Below are 17,030 nucleotides of genomic sequence, written 5' to 3'. Positions count from 1 at the left end.
TTGACAGCTAGCTGGCTGGTCGTCAGTAGAGTCAATGCCTACAGCTTATTCTTTTCCATCAAATAATTTGAAACACTTAAAAAAACTCACAGTACAAATATGATGCAGCACTGGAAAACTTGTTAAATTGGCATGCGACCCCATTAAAAGCAGGATCTTGCATTCGCAACATAAGTATTCCTGTAAATTACTTTGTTCTACCACCAAATTCCTCGAAAGTTACAGAATCAGAAAAGCTACCCATAGATTAGTTCGGTACCTGCATCAAAAATTTGTAATTCATTTTCTTTAGGGGCAGAAACATTTTGTGAATGGGCCGAAGAGTTTTATTACTGCAAAATATTGATTCCACTGTGAGAGTACTTATTAGTTACGTGTTCAAAAGGAAAAGTCTAACAGTTTAATCATTTTGTGTAATAGGACAGTGTGAAATAATGAGTGAAAAGTCACCGAGACCAAATCATTCTCTCTATTTCAGCAATCATATTCCCGCTTGACAGCTTCTACCAAGCAAAACATGTCAAAGCATTTAGAAGATAGAAGTATATCTGTGATAATACAGGATGGATGTATTTAACCATAGCACTACCTGATAAAATCTGTAGCCACTCTTTGGTGGCTATGTCTTTTTATCCTGCACAAAAATTGTGTATAAAATTTTAAAAGCTCATGACCCCAAAACTTCTTCAAATTGGCTGCCTTGTCAGGATCCAATTCTGTACAGATTGCTCGCAAAGATAGCAACCAAAGTAAGATTGTAATTTTGACATGTTACATATACACTGTCCAGTCACATTAATGTGACCATCAGTCGAAAGCCTGAATAACCACCTTTTGCTGCATAGACCACTGCGAGACATGCAGGAATAGTGATAGTGAAGTTCTGGAGGGTAACAACACGGATATGGAGCCATGCAGACTCCAGTGCCATGGCCAGAATGTGACAGGTTTCTCTTGAGAATCCACCGCGAGAACAGCTCGATCGAGGTGGTCCCACAGATTATCGACCGGGTTTAAATACAGAGGGTCTGGTGGCCAGGGGGGTACAGTAAATTCATCCTGGTGCTCTTCATACCACACACATACACTGTGAGCTCTGTGACACATTACCTTGTCCTGCTGGTAAATGCCATTGTGTGAAGGAAAAAACGAACTGCATGTATAAGTGAACATGGTAACCAAGGCTAGATGCATACTTATATCAATCATCTGTGCCTTTCAGAATGACAAGATAATTCAGGTAATGCCTTGAAAATATTCCCCAGACCATAAAGCTCCCTCCTCCAGCCTGGACCCCTTTGCTTTCAGATGATTCACACCGTGCACACCAATGGCCAGCTGTCCAATGGAGCATAAAACATGATTCATCTGAAAAGGCAACCTGTCACCACCCAGTGGACATCCAGCTGCAGTGCTGGCGAGCTAATTCCAGTCTTTGTTGCCGATGAACACCAGTCAGCAAGAGTGCACAAACCAGGCACCTGCTGCGGAGAACCATACACAGCAATGTTTGCTGAATGGTCATTGATGAGACATTTTTGGTAGCCCATGGGTTTATCTGGGCAGTCTGATGCTCACCCATACATATCTACGCAGCTGTCATTCACCCCTGTCATCTCTGGCCCGTAGTGCATTATAGCTACCGTTGTGCTGGTTTTGTATAGCACCTATTTTACCATGCACGGTATACTTTAAACACAGTGGCACACAAACAGTTTCATAACTTAGCTGTTTTGGAAATTCTTCCACCCTTGGCCTGAAAGTCAATGATCATGTCCTTCTGGAAGTCAGATAAACCGCTCTGTTTCCACATTATAACGACTGCAATGTTTTCCATGTTCCCAACACACTTTATATACCCTCCCCTGCTGGCGCTGCCATCTGCTGTTTGTGAGTGGTTATTCATGCTGATTTCAAACATAGGCAGTGGTCACACTGTTGTTACTGGATTGTGCATAACACCTTTGTCAGTCTCTGGATTAATTACAACAGAGGTATGTTGCAATTTTTTCCAGCTAGTGTGTTGAACAACAGAATCATTTTAAGTAATTACTACTCACAATCTAACAATGCAGGTATAGTATTAAGAATGGAGTGTCGAATGATACAATTTATACTCTGAGGAATATCTCCTATGATGCCCAAATTAAGTAGTTAAGATCCTACTGTCAGTTTATAAACTAGTTGTATTAGAAGAAAAACATGAAACAGACAGTATTAATACATAACTGGCAAACAAAGAATCATAATAATATGAGTAAATATACTGCTACATATTTCTGAAAACAACTATCAGACAACATATATAAGTGCCTGAAGGTCAGTGCTCTTAGTATCTTTTCTTAATAGTGTCTGTAGCTTCTGTCTGTAGTTTTTATGCTTATACTAGCAATTAGTGAATAATGGAAATCCAGTCAACCATGTTTTCAGACAAAGATAAAGAAAAGAAGGAAAAATAATGTCTAAGGTAGGGTGGACAGTGATCAGTGCTGTCTGAGTAAGCTGTATTGCCTACTGAAGTTGTGTACACACACACACACACACACACAAACACACACACACACACACACACACAAGTTACAACTCTTATCACACTAGACAGTATAAAATGTAATTACAATTATTCTACTTTGGAGCAAAGAAGTTTGATACATTTCTTAGAGTAGCTTAATACATTTAATCAAGAAACAAATTTGCTAACTGAAAAACAAGTTTGCACTACTTTCTAACAAAAGAAAAATCTCTGTGAATTTAGTTTAGTAGCAGCATTGGTGAGCTCTACTGTAAAGAATGGAAAGTTTAAAAAGTCATCACCCCTCTGTGTCATAAAAGGTGGAGTATTAGTTTATTTGGCCAAAGATGGTGTCAACAACCATTCCATCGTATACTTGGATGTATACAACTAAAATGAATTTGGGGGACCACAGGAAACCTAAGTCAGGCTGGCTGGACTGGGATCCAAACAACTTTCCTCCAAAATACAAGTACAGCATTCTTGATCACTAACCACCACATTCCATCAGTGAAGCCTTACACACACTTTTGGTAACTGCATCTTATTCTTTACACTCCCTATACAGTTTTTGATGTACAAATCTAAAACCACTCCTGATCATAACTGTTTGTTGAACAGATAAATTATGCTTGAATTCAGTGAGTTCCCAAGGTAATTATTTGATTCATTACTGTACCCATACTTAAAAAGACAGATTCATCTCAGATATTTAACCAGAGTTATGTCAGTAACAAGCATTTCACGGCAAGTCACATGGGGGATAACAACTGCAAAGCAAAGCAATAATCTGAAGGTCCCATCATGATCATAGTCCATGGTGGGCTTCAGTTTATTAGTAAAATATTGGAAAACTGTGATATCCTTACAAATTTACTATGGAATATTCCTCAACCATCTGGGGTGAGTGACTGAAGCTCTGATAAAGTCAGAGGCTACACATGTGATCTGGTAGACATTGTGAGAAATTGTGACAAATTGATGAAAATGAATATTGGAAACTTTAAGTGGTTCATCCCGCAGTTCTCCACGTTTCTTCCCATAAATGTGTATTACGTAAATTTAAATAAATTCAATAGAAATAGCACGAGGTACAGAAATTAACTATTACAGCATGTGAATGAGCAGATAGGTATTCACAGACAAACTGTGAGAGAGACACTGCACCTGTGGTCATACAGCTCAGGGAGTAGAAGTATTGACTACGAAAGGCATAGGTTCAAGTCTGAGATTCAGTCAAGTGAAAAGTTTTAATCTGAAGGAAAATTTCATCACATATACACTCCAATGTAAAGTGAAAGATTCATTCTTATTAAACACATGTAATATGTAATCATATCAGCCATTTCAAATGAAAAAAAAAAGTCGCAAAAGGCAATTATTACTTCTTGTTCATTCTTACGACACCAACCCAGGCCCGAGGACTGCATGGGTAGCAGAGGCAGCAGACTGCACAGTTACAACAAGAGTGATGGAAGGTCAGGACAGAGGGACTGGTCCCCCACCTCCACAAGCGCACACACTGTGATCCTCTCAACCATCCTCCAGTGAGAAGGGACATGAGGCACAGGTGGCGGTCATCTTAGTTCCAGCCTGAGCATCGGAAGTGACGACAGGGTGCCCAATGCGACTGTGGTCACAGCCAGAGCTGTTTCGTGTTGGTGGGTCAGACAGTCATGTCTGGCCTTAACATCAAGCCACTGATGCTCTCTGTCACCAATGATGACCCCTTGGATCCATCCCAGACACCAACTGCATATGCATGCCCAGACAGGCATTCCACCCACAGGCAGGCCTGTATGCAGGTTTGGCACACAGCACAGGATGCAGGAGGTCTAATGGTGTACAATACCAACTCAAATGCAGTATTTCAGCCAGATGATGTCTGCAAGGTCTTCAGCAGCTGTGTTTTAAATGTATGGACCATCTGCTCAATCTCCCCATTAGGAGCAAGGTGAAACAGGGTGGTGATCGCATTACAGCCACAGAAAGCCTAAAGCTGCATCTACGTAAATGGGGGCTAATTATCCAACACCAGGGAATAAGTGGCACTCCCTCAAGGTAGAATACCATCATGAGGGCATAAGTGGTAGAAATGGTGGTAATGAACAGCATCCACGCCACATAAGGGAAGTTTTGAGAGGGTGGCCACCACCAAAAGCCACATAACAACCTGAAATGTCACGGTAAAATCAACGAGGACCTTCTCCGACAAGTTATCAGGATGGGGCCACAATGAGAAACCCTGACCGTGGGACAAGTGATTGAGAGATCAGGCATGACACGAGCCGTATGCGCATCATTCAATGTCTGCATTGATGTTGGGCCAGTACACGTGCTGTGGGGCTAGTGCCTCCATACATGTCCCCACCAATGACAAGCACAACGGAGCTGGAGGATGCGGGGACAGAGCGAGGATAGAATGATGACCAGGTTTTCGAGAGTCCTCTGCAGCCAACATTAAAACATCCTCTGCAGCCAACATTAAAACATCATTTGTAGCATTGAATCAGTAGCATAACATGAAATAATTGTGAAAGGCTAGATGAGTAAGGCTCAAAAAACATTCTCTGGCCACCTCTCCAGTACCTCAGACAAAACTTTCAACAGGACAGGATCGTGAAACAACACAGTGGATACCTCACGTGTAGTCAGAAGGAATTCAACCAGGATTTATTGTGGATGTTGGTCCAGGGAAAACAAACTGTTTCCTTGTGGTTGAACTGCACATTGGCACCAAGAGGAAGTGGGGGTGGGGTGTTCACATTGGTGAGTTGGGTGAAAGTGGATTTCAATTGATACCCAATCAAAAACAATGCCCAGTTCTGCAGACAGTGCATCATCTTTTCCAGGAGTTTATAACAATGCACAAACAACAAAATCAAGGCTTTGAGCTTTGCAGTCGCTCAACAGGTGTAATTTGCTGCCATACAGTCTACATTTCAGAGGTGAAAGCAACTGGCCATTCACTACTACCCGACACCTTACGAGACAAAACAACCGCTATACCATATCGGGAAGTGTCTGTCTCGAGTGTCAAGGGCAGGTCCAATGCATATAATGTCAGACACAATGCCACCTTGAAACTGTCCTTAATGTTCTGATATGCCAATTGGCAGGTGGTCAACCACACAAATTTGACACCCTTCTTGCATAGTCGATTTAGGGGATCTGCAATTTGTGCCACCTAGGGAATAAACTTGGCACAGAACATGATTCTACCCAGAAACAACTAGCTGCTTAAGGTCAGTAGTGGCCAACATATTAGTGATTACGTCAATGTGGTCACACATGTGCTCGATACTATAGCGACCTGGGGTCACTGGGGCCTCTAAGGTACAGAGGCTGTGAAGTGGTGGGTTGTGGAAGCAGTGGTGCTGGCCAGGGATGGACAGGTATAGTGTATTTTATTTTTCTTGAGTTACACCACTGGAGTGTCTGGAGAAAGGAAACCATAATTAGGGTGTTTTGGGGTGCAGCGAATGTGGAGCGCATAAGATATCAGCTGTTGTTGGTGCAAAACTTGCAGAAGTGGAATCCCCTGCCTCTGTGAGAAGACTAATCACGGGGCTAGTCCGGAAGGCACCAGTCGCAAGTCGGACCCCACAATGGTGGATGGGATCTAGAATCTGCAATGTCGAAGGTGACACAAAACCATAGACAAGACTCCCGTAGTCTAAACAAGACTGGGCCAGTGCTTTGTACAATCGCAGGAGAATAGAGTGGTCTGCACCTCATGTGGTATCGCACAGACATCTGAGAACATTGAGACATAACCAGCACATCCTCTTCAGCTGGCGAAGACGAGGGAGCCGTGTCAACCGGACATCGAAGACCAGACCCAAGAAGCGACGGGTGTCCACCACCACCTCGAGGGATTGGCCATCAAGGAACAGGTCCGGATGAGGATGGACTATATGGCGACGGCAGAAATACGTGACATACAATTTGGCCACCGAAAACTGAAAGCCACGGGAGAGAGCCCAAGATTGCGCCCGGTAGATTGCCCCCCTGTAGACGGCGTTCTGCAGCGCCCACGACAGAGGAAGCGACATACGTACAAAAGTCATCAGCATACAAAGACGCGAACACTGTTGGCCCAGCAGCCACCACCAGTCCATTAATGGCAATGAAAAAAAGAGGGACGCTCAGTGCAGAACTCTGTGGAACCCCATTTTCTTGCCGATGGGAAGTGCTATACGAGGAACCAACTTGGACCTGGAAAGAGCAACAAGAAAGAAAGTTATGGATAAAAATGGGCAGCAGAGCACCACAAAGGCCCCAGTCGTGAAGGGTGGTGAGGATGTGGTGGCACCAGCTGGTGCCGTAGGCTTTATGCAGGTCAAAGAAGACTGCAATGAGGTGTTGCCAATGGGCAAAAGCCGACCGGATAGCAGACTCCAGGTGGACTAAATTATCCAATGTAGAGCGGCCACGGCAGAAACCACCTCGAGTCGATGAAAAAAGGTTGCAGAATTCGAGGATCCAAAACAGCCGCCAACTCACCAGGCGTTCAACAAGCTTGCAGAGGGTGTTGGTAAGGCTAATTGGACAGTAGCTATCCAACTGAAAAGGTGGCTGCCCATGCTTCAACACCGGAATAACAATGCTTTCCTGCCACTGGATAGGAAATACCCCCTCACTCCACAGATGGTCGAAAAGGGTCAGTATACGACGGTGGCCAGCCACCGATAAGTGTTGGAGCATTTGGTTATGTACCCAATCCGGTCGAGGAGACGTGTCAGGATGAAGGGCGAGGGTGCTGACGAATTCCCACTCACTAAATGGGGCAGTGAGAAATGAAAGACAAAGGCAGTCGATACGAGCGCTGTTTGAGGAGGAGGAGGAGGAGGAATGAGGGCAGATACTGAGTCGACGCAGAGGCTTGGGCAAAGTGTTGAGTGAAACACTCTGCGACAAAGTACAGATGGGTAAGGACAACACCATGCACAGAAATTCCTGCAACGGGACAATAGCCAAAAATTCGCCTGAGTTTTGCCCAGTCTTGTGAAGAGCAGGTTTGCGGTCCTATGGCAGATACATACCATTACCAGCAAATCCGTTTCTGAAATTTGATTGCAGCAATTTCCAGAGTCCACTATGGGACCATCATCCGACAGGGGAGGGGGGAACTCCGAGGAAGAAGGGATGGCTGAAACAGCTGTGGCAAGAATGGCGGCAGTTAAAGTCTGTGTAGACTCATCAATACTACTGTGTGGTAGTACAGGTGAGATGGTAGCAGAGGAGAAGGCACCCCAATCAGCTTTAGAGAAGGCCCACCTGGGTGACGGAGCAAGACATACTGAAGGAAGGTCAAAACAATCGGGTAATGATCGCTGTCACATAAGTCATCGTGGACACCCCACTGAATGGAGGGAAGAAGGCTGGGACTGCAGATGGTGAGGCCAATGGAAGAGAAAGTGCCGTGTGCCACACTAAATTCTGTGGGAGTACCGGTGTTACACAGGTCAAGCGCTGCCAGAACAGATTCAACTGTCCTCCCCAGGGCAGTAGTCGGGTGACTACCCCAAAGAGGGTTGTGGGCATTTAAGTCCCCAACAAGCAGGGAGGGAGAAGGGAGTTGTTGAAGAAGGGTGGTTAGGGCAATGGATGTGGGTGGCCTGTCAGGCAGGAGGTAGAGATTACAGATTGTGATTGGAGTGGTCAGATCGACCCTGACAGCAATTGCTTCCAGAGTGGTATGAAGGGGAACCCATTTACCAAAAATGTCTCTGCGCACCAAGGTGCAAACACCACCAGAAGCCCGCAAGGGGCCAATCCGGTTTCAACAGAAAGCATGGAACCCATGAAGGGTGGGTGAGTAAGAATTGACAAAAGGGGTCTCTTGGAGAACAATACAAGCAGCAGGGTAGGAGGAAAGAAGGGGCTGCAACTCCACGAGGCGACGCAAATAACCATTACAATTCCACTGGAGGATTCTCAAGCTGGAGTCCAAATGGGAAGCGAAGGGACCGGAGCCGGTCACACCACCGAGTCGCCATCCGTCACCGATAAGGATGGAGTAATGTCCATATAGGTGGGGTCGGACTGTTGGTTCATTGGCTGGAGGAGGAGAAGGTGGCACATCAGGGGGGTACCGGAGGGGCTTTGCGCTTGTTCCCTTGTTCTTGTGTTTCTGCTGCTTCTCTTGTGATGGAACAGATGGGCAGACTGCAGTGCAGTAGGACACAGAATTACACCTGGCAATAGCGGCCCCCACCAGCCGCAGATCGTGCGGCCTATGTGGAGCTGCAGATCGCCTTTCAGGGGGTGCCGGGAAGAGGAGTCCCGGGAGGGAGCTCCAGTACCATCAGCTGCCGAAGAAGGGGAGCGCTTCTCTGGAGGGGGAGGGGGAGTAGCACCCAAAGGGGTGGGTATGGGTACTGATGGGGAGGGTAAGGGGGAGAGTGAGGGGAGGGGGAAGGTGTGGGGCAATTTGGGCGGGGCTTGGAAGAGGAGGGGGTACAAGGGGGAGTGGACGTAACTGAAGCAAAAGCAGACGTTAGAGGCACAGGATGGAGCCGGTCATACTTTCGACAAGCCTCGGTGTAGGTAAGTCGATCTAAAGTCTTGTACTCTTGAATCCGTCATTCTTTCACATACACCAGGCATGCTGGCGAGTGTGGAGGATGCTGCGCATTACAACTGATGCACACAGGCGGGGGACCACAGGCACTCCCCTCATGGAGGGGGGCGCCCACAGTCACCACAGAGGTGATAGCTGTGGAGTGGGAAGACGTGTGTCCAAACCGTAAGCATTTAAAGCATCTCATTGGTGGTGGAATGTAAGGTTTTACATCACACCGATACACCACCACCTTTACCTTCTCTGGGAGGATATCCCCCTCGAAGGCCAGAAAAAAGTAGTCTGTATCAGTGCGATTGTTTTTAAGGCCTCGCTGTACAATGTGGATAAATCGGACTCCTTGCCGCTCGAGGTTTGCATGGAGCTCCTTGTCAGTTTGGAGAAGAAGATCCCGGTGGAAAATGATACCCTGTACCGAGTTCAAAGATTGGTGGGGTGCGACGGAGACTGGGATGTTACCGAGATGGTAACAAGCATGCACGTCTGCAGACTGGCAGGAGAAGATGTCTTTATGAGCAAAGAACCGGACTGCATTTTACTCATGGATTCCACTTCATGATACTTATCTTCAATCGCCTCAACAAAAAAACAAAGGCTTGGTCGTGGCAAAACTCTCGCCACCTGTCCTGATACAAACCAGGTACTGAGGGAAAGGTGTCAACCCAAGTCGGCGAGCTTGACCATCTTCCCAGGGGGTGGCGAGGGAGGGGAAGGCCAAAGGATCAGAAGGACTATCATGTCTACTATCACTCTTAGAAATGGCCAAAGAAGGATCAGGATATTGAAGCCTTTCCCGCTTCATGTACAAGGCGTCTGCCCTAGTACCACCCACCCTGACCAGGGGCTCGCCCAGTGGGCACCACCCAGCCATAGCGAGGGCCGTCTGGCACGGCAGCCATTGCTGGGAGTTCTGATGCCCCAAAGTGATGAGCATCAACTCCTTGGCGTACACGAGGCGTTAACAGCTCAGGTACCAGCAATGTGATCCCTGTTTTGTCAGGGGGCTCAGCCAGTTGGGTACTTAACAGCCCTACCACACGGACTGGCTACCATGCTGGTGACCTAGCATGAAGGGGGGCCAGGGTGCAAGGGGAAAATGGAGGGGAGGGGAGGGTGAGATGAGCCTGCAACATGGAAACTAAGTAGGGAGTTCATCCCCAAATGGCTCACACTGACAGAAAATGTTGGAAATGGAGGTCAAACTCCAAGGGGACCAAAACGCTGAAAAGGAGATGGAAACAGCAAACTAAACAATAGCACATACCAAAACAAAGCTGGGAGGAAAGCCAAGTCGACATGAATTCCACTAAGAGGGAAAGGAGGGGGCAGGGGGGAAAGGAGCAAGGACAGGAACAGGGACGGTACTGCAGGTCTGGGAAAAGGAAGGAGACTGCAAATAGCTCAGAGCCCCGTGCACACCACACACGTACCCACAGAGGGACTGTCGGCCCCCTGGATGGACATACGACGGAACTTCCAACATTGAAAGCACCACATTGGGGGAGGGATATAGGGCTTCACATCACAGCAGTAGACCATCACCTTGATCTTCTTAGGTAATGTATCTCCCTCGAAGACCAAGATGAAGGCACCGGTGGCAACCTGCTTATCCCTCGGACCCTGATGGACATGCCGAATGAAATTTACACTTCGCCATTCTAAACTGGTGCACAGCTCATCGTCGGACTGCAAAAGAAGGTCCCTGTGAATTATGATACCCTGGACTATATTTAAGCGCTTATGGGGCATGATGATTACAGAAATATCCCCCAGCTTGTCACAAGTGAGTAACACCCGTGACTGGGCAGAGGATGCTGTTTTGATCAAGACTGACCCAGATCTCATCTTGGACAATCCCTCAACCCCCCCCCCCCCAAACTTCTCCTCTAAATGCTCAACAGAAAACTGAGGCTTCATCATCATGAAAGATTCCCGATCAGCTCTCACACGTATAAAGTAGCGGGGCGAATAAGAGCTGCTGCTATCCTTAACCTGATGCTCCTCCCATGGTGTGGCCAGGGAGGGAAACAATTTGGGGTCTTAATTCTGTGCGTTGAATTGAGCCTGTGAACGCTGAAAGACTACTGGTGTTTGACCACCAGTAAGAGATGATGTACTACGCTTCATCGGGTGTCATCCGCCCTGATGCCACCCACTCCGACCAGGGGGGCTCCCCACGGGTGCCATCCAGCCACAGCAAAGGCCACCTGGCAGGATGGCCATTCCCTGGAGTCCCAATACCCCAGGAGGATGAGTATCTACCCCTGGCATACGTGGAGAGTTAATGGCGCAGGGATCAGCAGAGAGATCCCTGTGTGGTCAGGGGGCTACAACCAACAGGGAACATGGTAGCCCTACCGCAATTGACTGGCTACGGTGCTGGACATCAGGTGCAACCAAGCAAACAAGTCCATCATCATTGTCAGCGTAGAAACAATACTACACAGTTGATGGAAAAATACGTACCCAGGAGGGTGACCTTGCCCAACAGTTGGAGAATGAGCAGAAGTGCAGATCCACGTCAATTAAGGATGTGATAGGTATCAGCGCACGATGGACACGATGCACCATATAAGGGGCACTTCAGGAAAATTTTGAAAAATGGGGGTCTAACCCAACAGGGGACCATCACAAAGGCTGAAATGTGTGAGACTCCTTTTAGTCACCTCTTACGACAGGCAGGAATACCTCAGGCCTATTCTAACCCCCGGACCCGCAGGGGAGTTTTTAGACAGTGTAAGAAGGATGGACATGCAGATGCATAAACGGAACACCCATAGCCTAGTTTTGAATGGACAAGGGATCAATACAAACGTCCGGTCCCCTCCCCAGGAAGTACCACTGAGGACACACAGGACACTGAGTGACCAGGTGCAGCATGCAGCAAGGCAAGACACATGGGAGAACCATGAAAGTTTCCCATCAAGTGCGAGCCTGAGGAATTCCATTGTTACAGTGAACGGATGAGCAACAGGCCCAAGACGTAAAGATGGTGGAAGAAACCCAATGCGCTACTACAAATTCATACAAACGGATTTGTTAGTGGAAAATCAAAAGCCATTGTCAATGTGCCATGAGTAAGACGACTAAAACATCGCTGAAGATGCCTCTCAAGGAGACATGCCCTTGGAGAACTGCAATAAATCACAAAATCATCACTGAAACAGGAGCCAGAGATGCCTGGCAGGAGACAAGCCATTATAGAGTTAATGGCTATAGCAAAAACGGATGACACTCAGGATGGAGCCCCGAGGCACTCCAATTTCCTGGTTAAAAGCGTCCAACAAGGCAGAAACCACAGTTACATACAGAACTCTGTCTTGTAAAAATTCCTGAAGGAAATGGGGCAAGCAGCCTCTGAAGCTCTTCGTATGGAGAGTATAAAGGATACCAGTCCTCTAGCAGGTGTTATAAGTTTTCTCCCAATCAAAAAACACATCCCACAGTCTGGTACATCTGCAGAAAACCATTCACGACATGGATTGACAAAGTCACGAGATGGTCAACTGCCGAACGGCAGGCTTGGAACCCACACTGTGCAGTAGTTAGTAAACTGCGAGACTCAAGCCATCATACCAGCCGGGCATTGATCATACATTCCATCACCTTGCAAACATAGCTGGTGAGAGAAATGGGGCAGTCGCTGGAAATCTGCTCAGATGCCATTGTATGTATGGATGAGAAAATGCTTTACCCACAAGAGAAAGGTACTGCAACATCTGAATGTGAACATCGTCCAGCCCGGGATGAAGCGAGAGTGTGATCTAGCTCCCTCATAGTAAAGGTGGCAGGATTCACAATTATGAAAGGAGAAGGGTATCACCCGAGCCGTCTCCACTCATTTCGGATGGAAGAAGGCAGGGCAATAGTCGGTAAAGCTCGAAATCTCCAGAAAATAGCGACCTAAGGTGTTGGAGACAGCTGTGGGGTCCAAGGTGACACCATCTGCTACTGTTAGGCCGGAAATTGGGGAATGGACCTAGGTCCAAGAGAGAGAACAAGTAAATGGAATCTAGCTAGTATTTTTGCTGTCCCGAAGGAGCCGACAACACTGTGCACCAGACTGTTTACGGCACCATTTTCACTGACGATTTTACCATCAATTGTTATTCTCCATGGACTTGTCTGCTTGAGCAGTGTCTTCAGCACTGTCTCGATCTTATTTACTCGTGGAACATCGACAATGGCTTTCAGTTTTCCACTGACAAAACAGTTTGTATGAATTTCTGGTGGCACAATGAGTTTCTTCCACCATCTTTATATCTTGGGCCTGTTGCTCTTCCGTTCATTGAAACTATGAAATTACTAGGACTCGTGCTCCATTGGAAACTTTCTTGGTCGTCCCACGTGCCTTACCTGACCGCCTGCTGTACCCTGTCCCTCAGTATACAGTGTGTTCTCTGTGGTACTTCCTGAGGAACGGATTGGACCACCCTCCTCTACTTGTACCGGTCCCTTGTCCATTTAAAACTAGACTATGGATCTTTTGTTTGTGCATCTGCAAGTCCGTCCATCTTATGCTGTCTGAGTACACTCCATCACTGTGGCATCCGTTTGGCCACTGGCGCCTTTTACACTATTCTGGTTGAGAGTCTTTATGCTGAAACTGCCAAACTACCACTGTCATTCCGACATCATGTTCTCCTCAGCTGATATGCATGCTGTTTGTCTGCCATACCTGGCCACTCATCCTATGCCTCCTCCGATGACTCCTTTGACCACCAGCATGGGGCATGCCCCTCTTCTCTAATACCTCCTGGAAATCGCTTTCGGCTAATGCACAGCAGCTTAACTTCATGCTACCGGCTACTTTTTCTTTGGGTGTGAACCCTTCACCACCTTGGCTTCGTGCAGCGGTCTGTGTTCACCTTGTACTTCATTGGATTCCAAAGGACTTGCTCTGTCCCCATAAGTTTCTTGATATTCGCACGGAACTTTATGGTAGTACCTATGTGTACACTGATGGCTCTCTGGCTGACCACGGTATTGGGTATGCCATCATAACTGGCACTAAACATTTTTGATATCAGCTTTCAGAACACTACTCAGTATTTACAACAGAGCTGGCTCTGTATCAGGCCACGTTGTACATCCAGTGGCACAGGCTGTTCGAATGTGTCACTTGCTCTGACTGTTCCCTCAGAGCTCCCCCCCCCCCCCCCCCCCCTTCTCTCTCTCTCATGGTTTTAGGGCGCAAAACTGCTATGGTCATAAGCACCCATTCTGTGGCTTAGTGAAGGGTAAAAAACCGTATGTCAAATCAGCAGCAATGGGAGCAAAACTCATGTAGGAGGGAAACTAAAAACGGAAGGAAATCTTAGAAAATTGCTATTGACGGGAGTTGTTTTCTCCAAAAGAAAGCTTCAAATGACCGATGTCTTCTCACTAACACTGATAAACTCAAGGATGTGATAAGGTGAGCGTGCATCATAAGTGAAAGGTGTCTCACCCTCCACAATTGAGAGCAGAGGGGACAAAATGGGGGATGATCGCCACTTAAAAGATGTCAGTCGCTAAAAAGACAGTCTAGTTAAAATTACCTCCTCCCAACAACAAGGCTGGGAGGAAGAGGTCCAAGTGCAGGGAATAGGTTTTATGCCCCGTAATTTATCATCCGGAAGTGCAGACCAATGTGTGTGCCATAAAAGAGCAACACGATGACACAAAATGCTCTGTAGATCGGCAAAGGGAACCATGTGAACAGTGGGCCGAGGAAGAGAGACAGCAGCCTTTGCCACTATATTGGCTGCCTCATTTCGGCAGATACCAACATGCACTGGGATCCAGAGGAATGCCACAGAAATGCCCCTCCCCCCCACCAAGTGAAGCATGTGGAGGCAACCATGAATCCGTTGGACCTGAGGGTAGACGGGATGGAGGATGAGAAGAGAGCTGAGTGAATCCGAGCATAAAATATCAACTGATGGCAACAGATGTATTGGACAGCCTGGAGAACAGAGTAAAGCTCCGCAGTAAAAACCGAACACTGGTCAGGAAACTGAAGCCTAATAGGGGTATTGCCAACAATATAGGCACTACTGACACCAAAGGTGATCTTGGAGCCATCAGTGTAAATAAATGTGGCATCCTCCAATTGTGCGCCTAGAGCAGCAAATGCCCGACAATAAACTATAGGGAGGCTGACAAAGGTCATGGAAGGTGGCATCGTACCCCTATTTGTCAAGAAAGTTTTAGGAAATTGGAAGGAAAGAGAATATAGCAGTTGACAAAGCAGGCTCCCAGTGGCAGAAGATAGGAAGAGGGGGGTGGGGGTGGGGGGGGGGGGAGAAGCTGGGGGGAATAAAATAAAAAAATACATAAAAAAGGAAGAAGAAAAAAAAGAAAAAGAAAAGGTGCAAGGGTCCGATGAGCAGGCAATGGAAGACAGGTGACCAGCATAATGACTTAGAAGGACAGCTTGCCAATTGGACTGCAGAGGTTCCGCAGTCTCAGTGTAAAGGCTCTCCAAGGGGCTGGTGTAAAAGGCTCCAGACGCTAAACGCAATCCATGGTGGTGGACAGAGTCTACATGCTGAAGAATAGATAGCTGTGCAGAGCAGTAAAGAAAGCTTACAAGGGGAGGCCGCCAATTGTGAAATTCATATTCGATTCATACTGCGCATAATAAAAGCTCCTGGCCAGAGGTGTAATGTGGCAAAGCACCAATATGCACTTCTCAGCCGTTGTCGAGAAAATCGACAGTTAAAAGAAACCGTTCCGGTGAAATACTCTCTACGATTAATAGTTTTCTACAGCGTCGTGGCGCAGCGGTAAGCACTCGGGTTCGTAATCCGAAGGTCGTCGGATCGAATCTCGCGCCATACAACCTTTTTTTTAGTACTTTTTTAAATTCAAATATATATATATATATATATATATATATATATATATATATATATATATATATATATATGAAACGATATTCCGAAACGAATACGTATAGTGTAAGTCAAACGTTCGAATTAGAAAAGAGACCCCATGAACACAAATTTGCTGTGGCAGGTACGAAATATAAACTCCGTTACTCGCTCGTTACACTTGAAGGACAGATGTTGAATGGGCCGAAACTAGCCGCCGCATAACAGCGTAGTTGCCTGCTAACTTCGAAAGAAGGTAGATGCGGTCCCTAGCAACTTATAACATCGTCGAAAATCAGTGCGTACGTGAGAGATTTGGTACACCCTGTTAAACAAACGGAAAAATGGAGGCGGTACAATTGGAGAGCGATCCGCCTTCACCAACATGCATAAGCAATTCATTAATAGTTTATGTGTGTGTGTGTGTGTGTGTGTGTGTGTGTGTGTGTGTGTGTGTGTGTGTGTGTGTGTGTGCACATTGGAATTACAAAAAAACAAATAATAAAAAAAAGTTGCATGGCGCGAGATTCGATCCGGCGACCTTCGGATTACTAACCCGAGCGCTTACCGCTGCGCCACGACGCTGTACAAACCTATTAATCGTATAGAGTAGTCACCGCAACTGTTTGTTTTAACTGTCGATTTTTTTGACAACGGCTGAGAAGTGCATCTTGGTGCTTTGCCACATTACACCTCTGGCCATGAGCTTTTATTATGCGCAGTATGAATCGAATCTGAATTTCACAATTGGCGGCCTCCCCTTGTTAGTCCAATTTTGAGTACACTAAGGCGGTATATAGGCGGAGGAGGACCACTCTGGCCACTCCCCAGAAGATACCACTCAGAACACGGAGGGTGTTGAGGGATCGCAGACAGTGAGCCGAAAGATAAGAAACATGGAAAGACCAGCACAGTTTTCTGTCAAATGTTAAGTAACAATAATTTGGCAATGTCCGTGAATGGAAGGGCAACACGCCATAGATGTATGGAAGGTGGATAAAACTCTGTATGATACCAAAAATTTACACAGAGAGTCTTACTGGGAGAAAAGCAGAGGCCGGTTTCGATGCTCCAC

At 46.7% G+C, this 17,030-nt stretch overlaps 1 protein-coding gene across 1 annotated transcript in view; it reads right to left on the bottom strand.

The window, feature by feature from the left end:
- The window catches only part of LOC126184858 (heat shock 70 kDa protein 14-like), a 232,727-nt gene that overhangs the window by 135,397 nt on the left and 80,300 nt on the right, over window positions 1-17,030 (bottom strand). The gene's annotated exons all lie outside the window — the stretch shown is intronic.

Source organism: Schistocerca cancellata, chromosome 4, assembly GCF_023864275.1.
Source record: "Schistocerca cancellata isolate TAMUIC-IGC-003103 chromosome 4, iqSchCanc2.1, whole genome shotgun sequence".
Classification (NCBI taxonomy): Eukaryota; Metazoa; Arthropoda; class Insecta; order Orthoptera; family Acrididae; genus Schistocerca; species Schistocerca cancellata.
Note: the sequence above shows the minus strand (reverse complement) of the source record. Positions and strands in the feature narration are given on the sequence as shown.